Source organism: Pristiophorus japonicus, unplaced genomic scaffold, assembly GCF_044704955.1.
Source record: "Pristiophorus japonicus isolate sPriJap1 unplaced genomic scaffold, sPriJap1.hap1 HAP1_SCAFFOLD_92, whole genome shotgun sequence".
Taxonomy (NCBI): Eukaryota; Metazoa; Chordata; class Chondrichthyes; family Pristiophoridae; genus Pristiophorus; species Pristiophorus japonicus.
The window spans coordinates 2,245,850-2,255,385 of NW_027254846.1; the positions used below are offsets into that span (position 1 = coordinate 2,245,850).

Consider the following 9,536-nt stretch of genomic DNA (forward strand, 5'->3'; position numbering starts at 1 on the left):
CAATCCATGTCCATTTGCAATTTTCTGCTTCCACCCACACGATGAAATGTGGCACTAACTTATCGAATCATGGAATGGTTACAGCACGGAAGGCCATTCGGCCCGTCGAGACCGTACCGACTCTCAGCGAGTCCCACTCCCCCGCCCTGTCCCCATAGCCCTGCAATTGTTTTTCCTTCAGACACTTATCCAACTCCCATCTGAAAGATAAGATTGAGTCTGTCTCCACCGCCCTTTCAAGCCGTGCATTCCAGATCCTAACCACACGCTGCTAAATGGCCAGCTTCTGTTCCTATGTGTAAAACCTGGGAAACACGAGATCAATTCCTGCCACACTCACAGCCTTCCGAATTATAGCACCTTCATTATATTCTCTTGAAACCAGCTCCTGAAGTATCGGCCAGCTGTGTAGGATAAAGCTCTGGTTATGTTCCTAGCATTGTGTCAATCGCAGCGTTTTTGTAGTGTAGTGGTTATCACGTTCGCCTAACACGCGAAAGGACCCCCGTTCGAAACCGGGTAGAAACATTTTGAACATTGTTCAATTAAATATTAGAAAAAATGGAATAATTGACATTAATGGTTCAATATTAACAAAGTTGGTGTTTGTTTCTGCTGATGTTAATAACCCTTCAACTAGGCTGGAGTTTAATATTTTGATATTTCAAATAACAGTGTTGATATTTAGTGTCTCCATGATAAGAGAGACTGTTTGATTTTCTGTTTCTGACTGCTCCATTTTTGATCGGGGCGGAGGAGCGGTGAGAGATCGGGGCCTTGGAGCGTCGTGATCGGGGCTCAGGAGAGGCGAGGGCCCAAGAACAGCACGGGCCAGCCCACACTGCGATCTATGGATAGTCGGCGCATGTGTATACACTACGTCCATGCAGCAGAGCTTGGTCTATGGTCGTCTTGTGTAATCCTTGCCACTGGACCAAGACCTAGCACTGTCAAGCTCGTGTGGTGGTTGGTGTGCAACGGTCACCCCACGTTAAAAAAATCCACCCACAGGCATCTTCCACCCTTCAGCATGTAGTTCTGGACCTAGATTGTCAGGTCCCTCATCGAAACACCTGTAAACTTATCCCTTTTTAGTCTGGAAACAAGTCATCCTCGATACGAGGGACTGCATAATACTATACTATTAACAAAATGCAGTGTCTCACAGCGCTGTTAAATTGGCTGGTTTCTCTGTACAGTTCTGTACACACTCGAACTCTACACAGTTTCTCTCACTCCCTCCCGTTTACAGCCCTGACGGTGCAGAAAGCCCCTCTCAAATCTGCACGTTCCGGCTGCATTCAGTTGAGTTGGGAGAGCTTATTAAAGGATCCTGCATCTCCGCCTCGCTTCACAACAGCAGATCGAAGCCGCAAACAACCCATCGACTCATCGCTCGTCCCCAGCTCCAGAGTGAGTGAGGCCGGGACTGTCATGTATTCAACCAGCATTGTAACCCATGTATAATCTGACCGATGTTGTACACTGTGAGAACAATGACCACTAGGTGGTGAACTTGTGGGAGACACTCCTAACCTGGACCTTCAGGTATAAAAGGGGAAGCTCCACCCACTTCCATCACTTGAGTGCTGAGGAATAAAGGACAGGTCATAGACTGACCTTCTCTGAAGCATGGGCCTCGTGTGCATTTACACTGTATAGTAAGGACGTATTAATGGCGACGAGAAACTGGGATTTAAACCACGCGAGCATGGCCACTAGCATAACAGACGAGAGGTACTGTGTTGAGCAATGGTTGGGACAGAGATTCAACATTGTTAAAGCATCACACAGTTCTCCAGGCAGCCAAGGGCAGTCAGGCATGCCCCAATATGTAGCCGAACCCAGAGGGGGAGTTCGACAGAGACAATGGCAAACTGAACGGCAATTCACGTCATTGCAAGGGACAATGCGGCCAGTAATGGGGCCATCAACACCTGTTAATGGTGCACTCAAGGACAATCACGGGGCAGTCAGTGACGATCGACTGGCAAGAGACCTTTTGTTTCCAACAGCAGCTCATGTTGGAGGCGTGGAGGCACACACTCAGCCGGAGTTTGCAGAGATGAGCAAAATACCTGCAGAAATTGCAGAAATGGACACTGGGGGAAATCGCTGGAAGGTGAAGTTCAGTGAGTTCATTTGGAGCACGTATACAGTTCATACACCAGGACGCCACCGATAATGATGAAAGTGCTCCTCAATGGCATCCCAGTATCAGTGGATCTAGACACGTGGGCCAGCCAGTCCCTGATGGGTATCAAATAGTTCGAAAAGTTGTGGGCGTCCAAGGCCAGGAGGCCAAAATTATTGCCGATTGACGCACAGCTACGAACGTACACAAAGGAGATCATTCAGGTGCTAGGCAGCGCCAAGTTAGTCGTGACCCACAAAGTTGGCTTGCTGTCATGAACTGGAAATGGGGCGATCTCAATGCAATTTCCTCTGTGGAGCGAGTATCATGCTCACAGATCCTCGACAAATTTGACTCATTATTTCAACCCGGCATTGGCACTTTCATGGGGGCCAAGGTAGTGATTCACATAAACCCGGACGCCATGCCAGTACACCACAAGGCCAGGGCGGAGCCGTATGTGATGCGGGAAAAGATAGAAGGCGAATTGGACTCCTGCTAAGGGAATGCATCATCTCGCCAGTTAAATTCAGTGACTGAGCGAGCCCGATTGTGCCGCTGCTCAAGGCGGATGGGTCGGTCAGGATATGTGGTGATTACAAGGCAACCATCAATCGGGTGTCACTCCAAGACCAGTACCCGCTATTGAGAGCGGAGGATCTCTTTGCGACGCTATCCGGTGGCAAACCGTTTTCAAAATTAGACCTGACCTCAGCTTACATGACCCAGGATCTGGCGAGTGAGTCGAAGAAGCTGACCACCATCACGACACACAAGGGGTTGTTTGAGTACAACAGATGTCCGTTCGGGATTCGCTCGGTTGCCGCGATCTTCCAATGAAATATGAAAAGCCTCCTCAAGTCGATTCCAGGGACGGTGGTTTTTCAGGACGACATTCTCATTACGGGTTACGATACTGAAGAACACCTCCACAACCTGGAGGAGCTGCTACGCAGACTGGACCGGATAGGGCTGCGACTGAAAAAGGCAAAGTGCGTCTTCATAGCTCCAGAGGTAGAATTCCTGGGAAGGAGGGTAGCAGCAGACGGGATCAGCCCTACTGCCTCCAAAACGGAAGCGATCCAGAGAGCACCCAGACCCCGTAACACGACGGAGCTGCATTCGTTCCTGGGGCTCCTGAACTATTTTGGTAACTTTCTTCCCAAATTGAGCAAACTGCTAGAGCCGCTACACGTGCTCCTACGCAAAGGTCGCGAATGTGTCTGGGGGGACAGCCAGGAAAGGACTTTTAATAGAGTTCGCAATTTGTTATGTTCCAACACTCTGTTAACGCTATATGACCCATGTAAGAAACTTGTGTTAACGTGCGATGCGTCGTCCTATGGTGTCGGGTGTGTGTTGCAGCATGTCAATGCCAAGTGTCAGTTACAGCCGGTATCTTAGGCCTCCAGAAGTCTGTCCCAGGCAGAAAGGGGCTACGGGATGGTAGAAAAGGAGGCGCTCGCATGTGTATATGCAGTAAAGAAAATGCACCAATACCTGTTTGGCAGGAAATTTGAGCTGGAGCCAGATCACAAAGCCCTAACGTTCCCTTTTGGCCGTCAACAAGGCCATAAATGCAATTGCATCGGCCCGCATACAGAGGTGGGCACTCACGTTAGCCGCCTATGACTGCACAATTCGGCACAGACCGGGCACCGAAACTGCGCCGATGCACTCAGCAGGCTCCCACTAGCCACCACTGAGGGGGCTACCGAGCAAGGTGCTGAGATGGTCATGGCTGTTGAATCTTTCAGAAGTGAAGGCTCACCCGTGACAGCCCGTCAGATTAAAGTCTGGAGAAATAGAGACCCGCTATTGTCTCCAGTCAAGAAATGTATCCTGAATGGGGACTGGGCAGCCACGTACAGGGAATGTCGTGAGGAAGTTAAACTACTTCACAGGCGCAGGGATGAACTCTCGATTCAGGCCGATTGCGTACTGTGGGGAAACCGCGTAGAAACCAGATGGGCAGAGAGGTGTTCATCAGAGAACTCCACAATGAGCACCCGGGCATTGTCATGAGGAAGTCAATTGTCAAGTCACACATTTGGTGTCCAGGGTAAGACGCAGATCTGGAACTTTGTGTTCGCAGGTGCAACACGTTTGCCCAGCTGGGTAATCCGCCCAGGGAAGCCCCCCTTAGCACCTAGTCCTGGCCCACCAAGCCTTGGGCACGCATCCATGAGGACTACGCAGGTCCTTTCAAAAATGTTTTTGGTTGTAGTAGACGCCTACGCCATAAGAAACATAACAAAATTAAGAATTAGGAACAGGAGTTGACCATCTACCCCCTCGAGCCTGCTCCGCCATTCAACAAGATCATGGCTGATCTGGCCGTGGACTCAGCTCCACTTACCCACCCGTTCCCCGTAACCCTTAATTCCCTTAGTTGTTTAACATCTATCTACCTGTGACTTGAATACATTCAATGATCTCGCCTCAACTGCTTCCTTGGGCAGATAATTCCACAGATTCACAAACCTCTGGGAGAAGAAATTGCTTCTCAACTCGGTTCTAAATTGGCTCCCCCGTATTTTGAGGCTGTGACCCCTAGTTCTAGTCTCCCCTACCAGTGGAAACAACATCTCTGTCTCTATCTTGTCTATCCCTTTCATTATTTTAAATGTTTCTATGAGATCACCCCTCAATCTTCTGAACTCCACCGAGTAAAGACCCAGTCTCCTCAATCTATCATCATAAGGTAACCCCCTCATCTGCGGAATCAGCCGAGTGAATCGTCTCTGTATCCCCTCCAAAGCCAGTATATCCTTCCTTAAGTAAGGTGACCAAAACTGCACGCAGTACTCCAGGTGCGGCCTCACCAATACCCTATACAGTTGCAGCAGGACCTCCCTGCTTTTGTACTCCATCCCTCTCGCAATGAAGGCGAACATTCCATTCACCTTCCTGATTACCTGCTGCACCTGCAAACTAACTTTTGGGGATTCATGCACAAGGACCCCCAGGTCCCTCTGCACTGCAGCATGTTTTAATTTCTCCCTATTCAAATAATATTCCCTTTTACTGTTTTTTTTCCCAAGGTGGATGACCTCACACTTTCCGACATTGTATTTCATCTGCCAAACCTTAGCCCATTCGCTTAACCTATCTAAATCTCTTTGCAGCCTCTCTGTGTCCTCTACACAACCCGCTTTCCCACTAATAGTTGTATCATCTGCAAATTCTTTTACACTGCACTCTGTCCCCTCTTCCAGGTCATCTATGTATATTGCAAACAGTTGTGGTCCCAGCACCAATCCCTGCGGCACACCACTAACCACCGATTTCCAACCTGAAAAGCACCCATTTATCCCCACTTTCTGCTTTATGTTCGCCAGCCAAATCTCGATCCTTGCTATTACATATCCTCTGACTCCGCGTAGCTCTATCTTCGGAAGTAACCTTTTGTGTGGTACCTTATCGAATGCCTTTTGGAAATCTAAATACACCACATCCATCGGTACACCTCTATCCACCATGCTCGTTATATCCTCAAAGAATTCCAGTAAATTAGTTAAACATGATTTCCCCTTCATGAATCCATGCTGTGTCTGCTTGATTGCACTAAGCCGATCTAGATGTCCCGCTATTTCTTCCTTAATGATAGTTTCAAACATTTTCCCCACTACAGATGTTAAACTAACCGGCCTATTGTTACCTGCCTTTTGTCTGCCCCCTTTTTTTAAACAGAGGCGTTACATTAGCTGCTTTCCAATCCGCTGGTACCTCCCCAGAGTCCAGAGAAGTTTGGAAGATTATAACGAATGCATCCGCAAAAACTTCCGCCATCTCTTTTAATACCCTGGGATGCATTTCATCAGGACCAGGGAACTTGTCTAACTTGAGTCCCATTAGCCTGTCCAGCACTACCCGCCTAGTGATAGTGATTGTCTCAAGGTCCTCCCTTCCCACATTCCTGTGACCAGCAATTTCTGGCATGGTTTTTGTGTCTTCCACTGTGAAGTCCGAAGCAAAATAATTGTTTAAGATCTCAGCCATTTCTACATTTCCCATTATTAAATCCCCCTTCTCATCTTCTGAGGGACCAACATTTACTTTAGTCACTCTTTGCCGTTTTATATATCGGTAAAAGCTTTTACTATCTGTTTTTATGTTTTGCACAATTTTAATTTCGTAATCTATCTTTCCTTTCTTAATTGCTTTCAAGTCATTGTTTGCTGTCGTTTAAAATTTTCCCAATCTTCTAGTTTCCCACTAAACTTGGCCACCTTATACGCATTGGTTTTTAATTTGATACTCTCCTTTATTTCCTTCGTTATCCACGGCAAGTTATCCCTTCTCTTACTGCCCTTCTTTTTCACTGGAATATATTTTTGTTGTGCACTATGAAAGAGCTCCTTAAAAGTCCTCTGCTGTACCTCAATTGTGCCACCGTTTAGTCTGTGTTCCCAGTCTACTTTAGCCAACTCTGCCCTCATCCCACTATAGTCCCCTTTGTTTAAGCATTGTATGCTCGTTTGCGACACTACTTCCTCACTCTCAATCTATATTACAAATTCAACCATACTGTGATCACTCATTCCGAGAGATATTTTACGAGGAGATCGTTTATTATTCCTGTCTTATTGCACAGGACCAGATCTAAGATAGCTTTCTCCCTTGTAGGTTCTGTATCATATTGTTCTCAGAAACAATCCTGTCTGCATTCTATGAATTCCTCCTCCAGGCTACCCCGTGCGATTTGATTTGACCAATGTAGGTTAAAATCCCCCATGATTACTGCCGTTCCTTTTTCACATGCCTCCATTATTCCATTGATTATTGCCCACCCCACCGTCGAGTTATTATTTGGGCGCCTATAAACTACACCCACCAGTGACTTTTTCCCCTTACTATATCTAATCTCCACCCACAATGAATCAACATTTTGTTCATTAGAGCCAATATCATTTCTCACAACTGCCCTGATATCATCCTTTATTAACAGAGCTACGCCACCTCCTTTCCCTTCTTGTCTATCTATCCGAATTGTCAGCCACCCCTGTATGTTTAATTCCCAGTCTTCGCCACCCTGCATCCACGTTTCTGTAATGGCCACCAAATCATACACATTTGTCATGATTTGTGCCGTCAACTCATTTACTTTATTTTGAATGCTGCGTGCGTTTAGGTAAAGTATTTAATACTAGTTTTAATCCATGATTTTTACTTTTGACCCCTCCTGCAGCCCCTTTATATTCATACATATTGTCCCTTCCTATTACCTTGTGGTTTACACTTACCCCAGTGCTACTCTGCTCTGTTGCCTCCTGCCTTTTGCATTCTTTCTTGGGGTCCCGTTTATCTGCGCTCTCACCCACTCTAACTAGTCCAGAGCCCTCTCCAGCGTTCTGAATACTCCTCGCATTGAGGCACCGAGCTTTCAGTCTTGCCTTTTTATTACACTTTGACCCTTTAGAATTTTGATGTACAGTGGCTATTTTTGGTTTTTGCCTTGGTTTTCTCTGCCCTCCACTTTTACTCATCTCCTTTCTGTCTTTTGTATCTGTCTCCATTTTGTTTCCCTCTTTCTCCCTGCATTGGTTCCCATCCCCCTGCCATATTAGTTTAGCACCTCTCCAATAGCACTAGCAAACACTCCCCCATAAGGACTTTGCTTCCGGACCTGCACAGGTACAGACCGTCTGGTTTGTACTGGTCCCACCTCCCCCAGAACCGGTTCCATTGCCCCAGGAATTTGAATCCCTCCCTGCTGCACCACTGCTCAAGCCACGTATTCATCTGAGCTATCCTGCGATTCCGACTCTGACTTGCACGTGGCATTGGTAGCAATCCCGATATTACTACTTTTAAGGTCCTACTTTTTAATTCAGCATCTAGCTCGTTAAATTCATCTCGTCGGACCTCATCCCTTTTTTTACCTAAATCTTTGGTAACAATGTGCACCACGACAACTGGCTGTTCTCCCTCCCTTTTCAGAATGTCCTTCACCCGCTCCGAGACATCCTTGACCCTTGCACCAGCGAGGCAACATACCATCCTGGAGTCTCGTTTGCGGCCGCAGAAACGCCTATCTATTCCCCTTACAATCGAATTCCCTATCACTATCGCTGTCCCATTCTTTTTCCTGCCCTTCTGTGCAGCAGAGTCAGCCACGGTGCCATGAACTTGGCTGCTGCTGCACTCCCCTGATGAGTCAGCCCCCTCAACAGTACTCAATGTGAGGTCAACGTGATATCCGCTACACTGCAGCCCAACAAAGGGCGAGAAACCACTGAATATAAAGGATGAGCTCACAAATATCAGGGGCAGTGCAGTCTGGTCAATGTCAAACCCTCCTTTCTTATTCAGCAATGGCATGAATGGGAGTCAGACGCCACAAAGTTTAATTAAAGACACAAATACAAGCAACACTTGCAATACATTTCAGTGTAAAATTCTTTCACTTTATTTGAAATGCTACTGCGTTGAATCTGAAAATACGCACGGTGGGATTTTATCCTCACGACTGATTGTATTTTGTGTGAACGGTACGAATAACCGGTGCTGTTAAATTTGATAAAATTTGCCCCAGATTCGTGGTGCCATCAGCAATGAAGATGTTGAACCAGAAAGCTATAACACAGTGAGTAAAATGGGATATGGTTTTCGAGTTAAGATGCAAAACACAGGACAAATGATTGATGTATGAACTGTTCCTGAGTTAGCATTTGTTTGATTGTGCAAAAGAAGGTGAGCGGTTAATTAATGATGGTTTCCCGTGAAAGCAAAAGAAAAGTTTAAGAAGAAACCATACGGTGCCTGTCAGGTGAGCGCTGCTTGTGATACCTGGTGGGAATGGGCGGAGATTTTAAAGCCCATTGTATTACAGAACCTTCATATACAGGAACATCTGCTGCTCACTGTGTAGGTCTCATGGTGCAACGGTAGTGTGTCTGACTCCAGATCCGAAAATTGCGTGTCCAAATCACGTCGTTGTCACTGTTCTTTTGGATATTGTTCTTCCAGAATTAATATTTACTTTGCTGTTTGGCAATAACCAGACCCTTGCCCCAAGGTCTGTCTCACTGTTTCCAAGGTGTCAGGCAGAGATTTTTTTTTTATTTAAAAAGATACTTTATTCTGATAAAAATGTGTACAGTACATTCAAAAGCAGTTCAGTACATTTAGCTGCGGTCAGTAATCCCATGCACTACATTTGGGTGCTAACGGCAGTTCTGGTCGATGTATTCCCTTGCTTTTCAGTTCCAGTACAATTCGGTACAAGACGGGATAGCTTGTAGTACATTCAACAAATTACATCACTCGTGTCACTATACAGTACATGGAATGGGTGACGGAACATTAAAATGTTTTCAACGTGCATCACGAAACAGACCTTACATTGTACATGGCACTAGATAGGTGTTTACAGATCATGGTGCTCCATGTACACAAT

At 46.4% G+C, this 9,536-nt stretch overlaps 1 non-coding gene across 1 annotated transcript; it reads left to right on the plus strand.

Annotated features, from left to right (window-relative positions):
• Positions 1–455: 455 nt before the first annotated feature.
• On the plus strand, positions 456–528 carry trnav-aac (transfer RNA valine (anticodon AAC)). The gene has a single exon. It is a non-coding gene; the product is annotated as a tRNA-Val (tRNA).
• Positions 529–9,536: the final 9,008 nt, after the last annotated feature.